General features: G+C 45.1%; 1 protein-coding gene across 1 annotated transcript in view; it reads right to left on the bottom strand.

The window, feature by feature from the left end:
* LOC133575392 (progesterone receptor-like) overlaps nucleotides 1–11,639 on the bottom strand; it is a 35,322-nt gene that overhangs the window by 9,950 nt on the left and 13,733 nt on the right. The gene's annotated exons all lie outside the window — the stretch shown is intronic.

Here is an 11,639-nt window from a genome sequence, read left to right as displayed (position 1 = left end):
GCCATTAAATGTACAGTAATATGCATAAGTCATGTTTGATTTATAAACACCAGTGTGGTTATGTAAAACTAAAATGTCCTCATTTGTGAGTTAGCAAGTTGCTTCTTGTTTCAGGACTGGTGGCTTCATTATGATTCTGAGGGTGTCCATTTTATACCAAAGTGACTCAAAGTTAATAAATCTATTCCTGTTTTTGTTGTTGTTGTACGCTCCATAACTGAAACCAAAGCAAGATTCAATACTTGAACTCAAGGTTTAAAGTTAATAAATGTGAGCACCTAATCACTATCCTTACCACATTAGACAAAACCACTTATCTCAAGGAATATTTACTAAAATCCGAGAACTACTACCTAAAATAAGCAAACATAAAATAACAAAAGAAGAGGATGAAACAAGTCAAATGTTCTTTTGGCTCGTCAAATTGTTATTGTTCTCTTGTGTATTGTTTCACTTATTTTAAGATGTATAGTTTAGATTTTAGAACTTAAGTTAGAAAGTGCCTGGTAAGAAAAAATATAGTGTTAGATTTCAGATATTTCATGTAGTCTTTGGTATAGTTTGGTGAGGGATGGGTACATTTCACATTTGAACCAATACGGTACCAATTTCTGGTGTCTTGGAATCTATATCGATACTCAGCGGTACCAATTTTTGGTACTTTTGTTTGTGTTCATATGGTAGTAAATGTTCATTTCTTTAATAATAAAATGTTTTTATTCAAAATTGTTATTCATTTGAACCTCAATTTACAAACGTATTTTGTTTTTGAACATGGTTCTTAAACCAAAAACTTCGTATAGCGGAGCAGAGTCCCCCATAAGAATCAATGTAAACATGAATAATGGGTTCTGGCCCCGACAAAAGTCCCTATTTTAGTAAAAAACTGCACACTTTGAAGACACTATAATGTGTATACATACATACATACATACATTCATACATACATACATACATACATACATATATATATATACACATATGCAGTCATGGTCAAAAGTTTACATACACTTGTAAAGAACATGGTTGTCTTGAGTTTCCAATCATTTGTACAACTCTTATTTTTTTTAGTGATAGAGTGATTGCAGCACATACTCGTTGGTCACAAAAAACATGCATGAAGTTTGGTTCTTTTATGAATTTATTATGGGTCTACAGAAAATGTGACCTAATCTGTTAGGTCAAAAGTATACATACAGCAATGTTAATATTTGGTTACTTGTCCCTTGGCAAATTTCACTGCAATAAGGCGCTTTTCCCTCCACAAACTTCTGGTTGAATTTTTGACCACTTGTTTCTTCAGCATTGTCCACACGTTTAAGTCAGGACTTTGGGAAGGCCATTCTAAAACCTTTTTAATTCTAGACTGATTTAGCCATTCCTTTACCACTTTTGACGTGTGTTTGGGGTCATTGTCCTGTTGGAACACCCAACTGCGCCCAAGACCCAACCTCCGGGCTGATGATTTTAGGTTGTCCTGAAGAATTTGGAGATAATCCTCTTTGTCAGGAGGAGTGGTCAAAAATTCAACCAGAAGCTTGCCAGAAGCTTGTGGATGGCTACCAAAAGCACCTTATTGCAGTGAAACTTGCCAAGGGACATGTAACCAAATATTAACATTGCTGTATGTATACTTTTGACCCAGCAGATTTGGTCACATTTTCATCCATCCATCCATCCATCCATCTTCTTCCGCTTATCCGAGGTCGGGTCGCGGGGGCAGCAGCTTAAGCAGGGAAGCCCAGGCTTCCCTCTCCCCAGCCACTTCGTCCAGCTCCTCCCGGGGGATCCCGAGGCGTTCCCAGGCCAGCCGGGAGAGATAGTCTTCCCAGCGTGTCCTGGGTCTTCCCCGTGGCCTCCTACCGGTCGGACGTGCTCGAAACACCTTCCTAGGGAGGCGTTCGGGTGGCATCCTGACCAGATGCCCGAACCACCTCATCTGGCTCCTCTCGATGTGGAGGAGCAGCGGCTTTACTTTGAGCTCCCCCCGAATGACAGAGCTTCTCACCCTATCTCCATTTGGATGCAAGATGGCGCCAGTATGTGCTTTGGCCTGCCGTCTCTCGCTGTCAGCTCTGTTCGTTTTTGTGTTTTTTGCGTCTATTTTCGTCTCTGTCAGCTCACTGCTTGTGTATGATCGCCAAACACTGTTGGATCTTTGCCCCTCTCCCACTGATATGATCAACTTCGACGTTGGTTTTTCGACGTCCCAGTCAGCTTTTTCACCTGGCCGGATTCCTGCCTTCCTTTCCCGCCCCCTGGCTCCTCTCCCCCGGCGGAAGCGTCTCCGGCGCCGCGGTAAACGTGGCGGCCAGCTGGTGAAAGTTAGGGCACTCCTGGCCCGGCTTCCCGTGGCTCCCCGAAGGATGAATGGTGCGGTATCCGGTCTCCTCCTGCACCCACGCTCGCTCGATCCGATCGGCTCCTGGCTGGTTCCTATCGTTGGTTTGGAGGAAGAAGCTTGCCGTCGTCGCTCCTGCTGTCCCCGTCCCCGGAGGCGCGGGGTGGATCACCGCCACCTGCGGGCTGTGTGTCGGGCCCCACCCGGATTAATTGCGGCCTTGGACGTGCTGGCCCCCGCCAGGTTCGGTCTTGTGAACGCAAGATCTTTGACAAACAAAACTTTTATCCTGAAGGATTTCTTCACTTCCCGCGGACTGGACTTCCTCTGTGTGACGGAGACATGGCTGAGAGCCGGTGAGTCCGCCCCTCTTAATGAACTTCTGCCTTCGGAGTGTTCCTACTTTAATTCCCCACGGCCGTCCGGTCGAAAAGGAGGAGGATTAGCAGTCGTTTTTAAAAATGACTTTAAATGCCGTCAGATCCGCCTACAATCCTCCTTTTCAAGCTTCGAACTGTGCATGTTTGAACTGGGTCTTTCTGATGTCGTCCTGTGTGCCGTCATCTATCGACCACCCAAGTACCACAAAGACTTTATAACTGACTTTTCTGAATTTCTGGCTGAAATCCTGCCCAAATATGATCGTGTCCTTATTGTGGGTGATTTTAATATTCACACCTGCTGCCCAGATGAGCCGCTTTCCAGGAGCTTCCTGAATATAATCGACTCATTTAACTTTGTACAGTCTGTGTGTGGTTCTACACATGAACGCGGGCATACACTCGATTTAGTGCTCTCGTATGGTTTGTGTGTTTTTAATTTGGACATTTGCGACGCTGTGTTCTCTGATCACATGCCGATCCTGTTTGATATTGCCACGCAGTGTCCAGTTAAATTGTGCGCACCGCCCCAACGCTCTCGCATGTTTAATTCTTCGTCTCCTGCTCGGTTCTCCTCTATTTTTTTGACTCTTTGTGATGATAATTCTGCAGCATCTGTGTGTCTGAATACTGAAGAGTTGGTTTCTGGGTTCAACTCTATCTGTTCACAAACACTGGACACGATCGCGCCTTTCAAATGCCGCCGCGCTAAAACCACGCCTCAACCCTGGTTGAATGACGTCACTCGGGCTGCCAGGCGCGTATGTAGAAGAGCAGAGAGAAAATGGAAAAAAGACAGGCTGCATGTGTCCTTTGCCATTTTTAAAGAAAGCCTGTTTTCCTTTCAGATGACTGTAAAAGCAGAAATGAATATATATCTATCTCAGATTATATCTTCTAACTGTAACAACCCCAGAGTTCTGTTTAAAACTATTAACACTGTCATTGATGCTCCCAAATCTGCTGGTTTTGATGCTTCTTTTGAATTCTGTGAAAATTGTCTCCATTTTTTCACTGACAAAATTGTGTCAACTAGAGCCAGTCTATCTCAGCCTTCATATGACCCTTCTGTTCCCCTGCATTTCTCTTCTGTTTTCCATCAGTTTGAGCCGGTGTCCTTTTCTTTTTTAAGTGACACAGTTAGTCATATGAAGCCCTCTGGTTCTCCTGCAGATGCCCTCCCACCTCGCCTGTTTAAGGAGGTACTTGCTACTATTGGATCAAGTGTCCTTAACATTATCAATAGTAGCCTCTCTTCTGGAATAGTTCCAGTAGAGTTTAAACATGCAGTGGTACGACCTCTACTTAAAAAACCCAGCCTCGACCCCTCTCTCCTCTCTAACTTCAGACCTATCTCTAATCTTCCATACATTTCCAAAATATTAGAGAAGGTTGTCTACAGTCAGTTGCTGCCCTTCTTAGAGGATAATGGTATCACTGAGCTGTTCCAGTCCGGTTTTAAAGCCCTCCACAGCACAGAGTCAGCGCTTCTAAAAGTTTTTAACGATATCCTCCTGTCCACTGATTCTGGTAAATATGTTGTCCTGGTGCTTTTAGATCTGTCTGCTGCGTTCGACACCGTCGACCACACCACCTTAATCACTCGTCTTGAGAACTGTGTGGGCATTAAGGGCGCCGCCCTCAACTGGTTCCGGTCGTACCTAACCGACAGGAGTTTTTGTGTAAAAGTAGACAGTTTTATGTCGTCCACAGCTCCTTTACCACATGGGGTCCCCCAGGGTTCAATCCTTGCCCCAATTTTATTTGCGCTTTACCTTCTCCCCCTTGGTTCTATTTTTAGGAAGTACAGTATTGCATTTCATTTTTATGCCGATGATTGCCAGATTTATTTTCCCATGGCACAAAATAACACGGTTCAAAGTCTTATTGACTGCCTGCACGACATCAAAGTCTGGCTTTCAGCTAACTTCCTGAGCCTAAATGAAGACAAAACAGAAGTTATGTTGTTCGGTCCAAGTCGCTCTCCCTCCCCCAACGTTGACCTCGGCACTCTGACCCCGTATCTCAGCGACTCTGTCACAAACCTGGGGGTAAAGTTTGACTCAGATTTTAAATTCGAAAAACAAATCAGCAGCGTCGTTCAAAAAAGCTTTTATCAATTACGCCAAATAGCGAAAGTGAAACCGCTTTTATCAAGACATGATCTTGAGAAATTAATCCACGCTTTTATCTCGACTCGTCTTGATTACTGTAATGCCCTGTATGTTGGCATTAGCCAGGCCTCCCTCGCCCGCCTGCAGCTCGTACAGAACTCTGCTGCTCGTCTGCTAACACAGACCCGCAGACGTGAGCACATCACCCCTATTTTAGCGTCCCTTCACTGGCTCCCTGTGCGTTACCGAATACATTTTAAACTCCTTTTATTTGTTTTTAAATGTCTAAACAACCTCGCGCCAACCTATCTCTCCGACCTCCTTCAGCCTTACTGCCCCACCCGATCCTTAAGATCAGCCGATCAGCTGCTGTTGACGGTCCCTGACACAAGGCTGAAGCTTAGAGGTGACAGAGCTTTCGCCGTTGCTGCTCCCAAGCTCTGGAACGACCTACCCCTGAGTGTTAGACAAGCCTCCTCTCTTCCTGTTTTTAAATCTCTCTTAAAAACATACTTTTATTCCATGGCTTTTAACACTGAGTGATATCCATCCTGCAATGGCGCCCCATAATACACCTGCTGTGATCCTGTTTTTATGTTTTTATGTTTTTATTAATTCTATTTTAATTATTTATTTTTTATCATGTTCTGTTTGTGTTGTGTTGTGTTTGCTCGGTACTCGTTTTATCTTTTAACCTGCTCATTGTACAGCACTTTGGCTACCCCTGTGGTAAATTTTAAAATGTGCTTTATAAATAAAGTTGATTTGATTTGATTTGATCTCTAAGGGAGAGCCCCGCCACTCGGCGGAGGAAACTCATTTCGGCCCAAAGCTCATGACCATAGGTGAGGATGGGAACGTAGATCGACCGGTAAATCGAGAGCTTTGCCTTCCGACTCTGCTCCTTCTTCACCACAACGGATCGATACAGCGTCCGCATTACTGAAGATGCCGCACCGATCCGCCTGTCGATCTCACGATCCACTCTTCCCCCACTTGTGAACAAGACTCCGAGGTACTTAAACTCCTCCACTTGGGGCAAGATCTCCTCCCCAACCCGGAGATGGCACTCCACCCTTTTCCGGGAGAGAACCACGGACTCGGACTTGGAGGTGCTGATTCCCATCCCAGTCGCTTCACACTCGGCTGCGAACCGATCCAGCGAGAGCTGAAGATCTTGGCCAGAGGAAGCCATCAGGACCACATCATCTGCAAATAGCAGAGACCTAATCCTGCAGCCACCAAACCAGATCCCCTCAACGCCCTGACTGCGCCTAGAAATTCTGTCCATAAAGGTTATGAACAGAATCGGTGACAAAGGGCAGCCTTGGCGGAGTCCAACCCTCACTGGAAACGTGTCCGACTTACTGCCGGCAATGCGGACCAAGCTCTGGCACTGATTATACAGGGAGCGAACTGCCACAATAAGACAGTCCGTTACCCCATACTCTCTGAGCACTCCCCACAGGACTTCCCGGGGTACACGGTCGAATGCCTTCTCCAAGTCCACAAAGCACATGTAGACTGGTTGGGCAAACTCCCATGCACCCTCAAGGACCTTGCCGAGAGTATAGAGCTGGTCCACAGTTCCACGACCAGGACGAAAACCACACTGTTCCTCCTGAATCCGAGGTTCGACTATCCGGCGTAGCATCCTCTCCAGTACACCTGAATAGACCTTACCGGGAAGGCTGAGGAGTGTGATCCCACGATAGTTGGAACACACCCTCCGGTTCCCCTTTTTAAAGAGAGGAACCACCACCCCGGTCTGCCAATCCAGAGGTACCGCCCCCGATGTCCACGCGATGTTGCAGAGTCTTGTCAACCAAGACAGCCCCACAACATCCAGAGCCTTAAGGAACTCCGGGCGGTTCTCATCCACCCCCGGGGCCTTGCCACCGAGGAGCTTTTTAACTACCTCGGCAACCTCAGCCCCAGAAATAGAAGAGCCCACCACAGATTCCCCAGGCCCTGCTTCCTCATAGGAAGACGTGCTGGTAGGATTGAGGAGGTCTTCGAAGTATTCCCTCCACCGATCCACAACATCCGCAGTCGAGGTCAGCAGAGCACCATCCCCACCATACACGGTGTTGACACTGCACTGCTTCCCCTTCCTGAGGCGGCGGATGGTGGTCCAGAATTGCTTCGAAGCCGTCCGGAAGTCTTTTTCCATGGCCTCCCCGAACTCCTCCCATGTCCGAGTTTTTGCCTCCGCGACCGCTGAAGCCGCACACCGCTTGGCCTGTCGGTACCTGTCTGCTGCCTCAGGAGTCCCATGAGCCAAAAGAACCCGATAGGACTCCTTCTTCAGCCTGACGGCATCCCTCACCGCCGGCGTCCACCAACGGGTTCTAGGATTACCGCCACGACAGGCACCAACTACCTTGCGGCCACAGCTCCAATCGGCCGCCTCGACAACAGAGGTACAGAACATCGTCCACTCGGACTCAATGTCCAGCACCTCCCTCGTGACATGTTCAAAGTTCTTCCGGAGGTGGGAATTGAAACTCTCTCTGACAGGAGACTCTGCCAGGCGTTCCCAGCAAACCCTCACAATGCGTTTGGGCCTGCCAGGTCTGTCCGGCATCCTCCCCCACCATCGCAGCCAACTCACCACCAGGTGGTGATCGGTAGAAAGCTCCGCCCCTCTCTTCACCCGAGTGTCCAAAACATGAGACCGCAAATCCGATGACACAACTACAAAGTCGATCATGGAACTGCGGCCTAGGGTGTCCTGGTGCCAAGTGCACATATGGACACCCTTATGTTTGAACATGGTGTTTGTTATCGACAATCTGTGACGAGCACAAAAGTCCAATAACAGAACACCACTCAGGTTCAGATCCGGGCGGCCATTCTTCCCAATCACACCTCTCCAGGTTTCACTGTCGCTGCCAACATGAGCGTTGAAGTCCCCCAGTAGAACGAGGGAATCACCCGGGGGAGCACTCTCCAGTACTCCCTCGAGTGAATCCAAAAAGGGTGGGTACTCTGAGCTGCCGTTTGGCGCGTAAACGCAAACAACAGTCAGGACCCGTCCCCCCACCCTTCGGGTTGAACTCCGACGTGCAGGCTTTGAGCCGAGGGGCAACAAGAATTGCCACCCCAGCCCGTCGCCTCTCACTGCCGGCAACGCCAGAGTGGAAGAGAGTCCAGCCCCTCTCAAGAGAAGTGGTTCCAGAGCCCTTGCTGTGCGTCGAAGTGAGTCCGACTATATCTAGCCGGAACTTCTCCACCTCACGCACTAGCTCAGGCTCCTTCCCCCCCAGCGAAGTGACGTTCCACGTCCCAAGAGCCAGCTTATGTAGCCGAGGATCGGACCGCCAAGCGCCCTGCCCTCGGCTGCCGCCCAGCTCACACTGCACCGACCTCTATGGCCCTGCTATGCATTTTCAGTTGACCCATAATAAATTCATAAAAGAACCAAACTTCATGAATGTTTTGTGACCAACAAGTATGTGCTCCAATCACTCTATCACAGTAAAATAAAGAGTTGGCGTCGTTTGGCTAGAAAATCATGGCGGACAAACTACACGGAATTTGCTCCTGAGATTTCCCCTCGAAGTGAAGAGAGCCAAGCGCTTGGTTTAACGTCATTTTCCCTCACTTCTTGGCATGCGTTTAAGAGGAGCACTGCTGTTTTTCGATTGGAGACAGACGCACTTGTCCCACACAAAGTATACAGCGAAGGAGAAAACTATTTGATGTTTCTTTCATTTTGTCAATACAGCGTCCATCAGCTGCTGTGACTGACAGTTAATGACATGAGGAAACATGCACCAGACGATGTGTCGTGAACGTTGCCACAACTTGTTTTTTAAAGTCTTTAGTTTGTTTACTGGGATGATCACTCGTCCTTTATTTGACTCCTAACTGTATCAGTGTTCAAATAACATCACTACTAGCTATAATGTTTTGTCATCTCTTCGAACTGAACGCAGGCTGTGAAGATTGTGTATTAGGAGTGGGAGGTATCACTCCAGTTTATTTTTGTTGGCCAAACTGTTGTACTGAACAGGCATTGGAGAAGAACAAAACTTGTTTATTAGACTCGATATATCGAATATACTCGATATATCGCGGGTTTGTCTCTGTGCGATATAGAAAATGTCTATATCGTGATATTCGAGTATACGTTCTCACACAGTTGGTTTTAGCTGCAGGCATTACACTACAGGCTCTTCTCACTCTTTCTTGTCTCTCCTCACAGAGACATAAAACAAGCGCAACTTGTCACAAACGTCACATACTGTCGCGCGTGCAACGTCATACGCCCTCGCGGAGCAGAGAGGTAGCGGAATGGGTAACGTTAGCTGTGACGCTAGCGGTGCGGTGCGAGTGGTAATACAAGAGAAAGAAGGTTTGAATCTGGTAACAAATGAAGGAAGAATAATTAATTCCCAAGAAAAACAGCAGGGGGTCCATCGTCTGGCTTCAAGCAGGAATATGTTGACCAGACAACCGTAATATGTCAAGTATGCGGCAAAAGCGTTGCTACAAAAAGTAGCATTACTGCTAATTTGTAGCATCATTTGAAAAGTCAGCAGCTAGAGAATGAAGAGTGCTTGAAACTCTGCATGTCAACATCTCCATTCGGTGCCAAACCCACAAAATGCCCAAGCAACCATTTCCAGATCAACACCGTATGAAAAAATAGTCACCAACAGAAGGAGATAACGTCCGCAGGAACCTACAACATAGTGAAGCACATACACTATTTGATTTCCTATTATGCAGCTAATTTGTATTTGACAGTTATTGAAATATCTTGTGTGACATCATACACAAAAGTGCACTTTATTTGTTTTAAACTATTGTAGTGGCGTTCTGTACAAAAAGTGCACTTTAATTTAGTGTTGTTTTGATATGTCATCTTAGTGACATCATGCACAAAAGTGCACTAATAGCTTGTTTTAAAATGTCTGACAATCTTGCACTTTCTGTTTTGGAAATTACATGAATGTTTGTGCCACTGCTTAATAACTGTTTAATAAATACAATTTTGGTAAATTGACTTAGTTGTGATTTCCCTCTCTGCATGAAAGTTTAAAATTAGCATATATTAATGCAGTATGAACAATAATGTTTTAATGTAGACACATAGAATCATCATACTGGTGTGATTATATGCATCAAGTGTTCATTCAAGGCTAAGGCAAAATATCGAGATATATATTGTGTATCGTGACATGGCCTAAAAATATTGAGATATTAATAAAAGGCCATATCGCCCAGCCCTATGTATAGTTAATTTCTATAAGACATATTTCTGCTCAAACTCTTAATGGATCTGTCCCGATAAAGCATCTACATGTACATATAAATGTACAAACCTTAAATAAATAAATAATTTAAAAAAATACCTCCCTCTATCAAAATGTAAAAATAGAGATACAGACATCATGTAATGAGAACAAGCTGACACGTTGATATTATTAATGAACAAAAAAAAAACAAATACTTTAGATATACGGATAACGTTTATCTACAGCCTTTTTATTAGACATTAAACATTACATGATGGTATTACGTTCACACCCCAACACTGCTTTACCTAACAATCAGTAATCATGATTAAAATTTTGATAAAAATAATCTTCATTATTAATTTGGCCATAATTAATACATGAACACTATTTTGTATCTATGTGGACAAAAAGAGCAGTTACGACTTATGGCCATCAGGTGCCATCTTATGGCCATCAGGTGCCATCTTGCATTACATTTATGCACATTCAATTTATACTTGAGGTCCATGAAACTGTGTTCTTATCTACAATAAGGTTTCTCTTGCAAAGGAAATCATTTTGAATGTGTTGGGTTTTTTTTTTTTTAAATAAAACTTGGTTAAAAGATTTCAGTATGATTATTTTTGGAAAATTTTGAGCACATTTAAAAATTCTGTGGTCACAATAACCGTGATAAGAAAATGTCAACACGCACACATACACAAAAGTCTCGTTAGTATGGTTCAAATGTTAAACAACATGTTGATACAATGAAAAAAAGGAAAATCATTTCACCCTGTGTCTGAGAGGATTTGTGGCATTTTTTTAACACTGTGGAATCACCTTACAGTCACCACTAGCCTTAGCACAAACTAGAATTGTGAGGCAATCTTTCATCAGCTTGTGTCTCGGTAGTGCCTTCTACTTCTCTGTAATAAATGTAGGCTGTGGCATCTTTTTTGGTCTCATCACAATTAAGACTTGCTGCGGAACAAAGCCACCTTTGCTGATAAAATCCTCGAACTGGAAAGGCCGCAGGCCCGAGGCTAACTAGCTAAAACCCTAGTTCAAAGCGGTTGTCGAGCAACCCGAAGCTATACAGCGAGACTGTGAGTGTTGGGTTACATTTAAAGCGTTTCTGATCACTCAAAGTGATCTCTAAGACAGGCTGACATAGCTCTGATAGGCAATTGTGGAAATAAACATGTCAGAAGTACCACTGGTTGTGGAAGCCCTTCGATATGGCCGCGCCCGCGTGTACAGAATGTAAACAGGATGTGGTGTAGAGGGCACTGCCTCTTTAAAATGGCCGTGTCCCCATGCAGAGGAAGTGATGTCATCAAAATGTCACGCAAAATGAATGAATGACTGAATGAAGCATTCATACGCCGAGACATGGTTCGCACACAGAGGCATATTTGGTTCGCTGTAAAGGTTTGTAAACCAAAAAGGACGCTAATAGAGGAGTGAGTAGATCGAGGTTCCATTGTATTATTTTTTTATTCTGCCAATGAAACCCAATAAATAACCATCCAAAAACTGCCAACAATACTCCATTTACATTTCGCGACTTGAA

The sequence above is a fragment of the Nerophis lumbriciformis genome, linkage group LG35 (assembly GCF_033978685.3).
Source record: "Nerophis lumbriciformis linkage group LG35, RoL_Nlum_v2.1, whole genome shotgun sequence".
NCBI classification, from domain to species: Eukaryota; Metazoa; Chordata; class Actinopteri; order Syngnathiformes; family Syngnathidae; genus Nerophis; species Nerophis lumbriciformis.
This window is presented reverse-complemented; position numbering and strand designations above follow the sequence as displayed.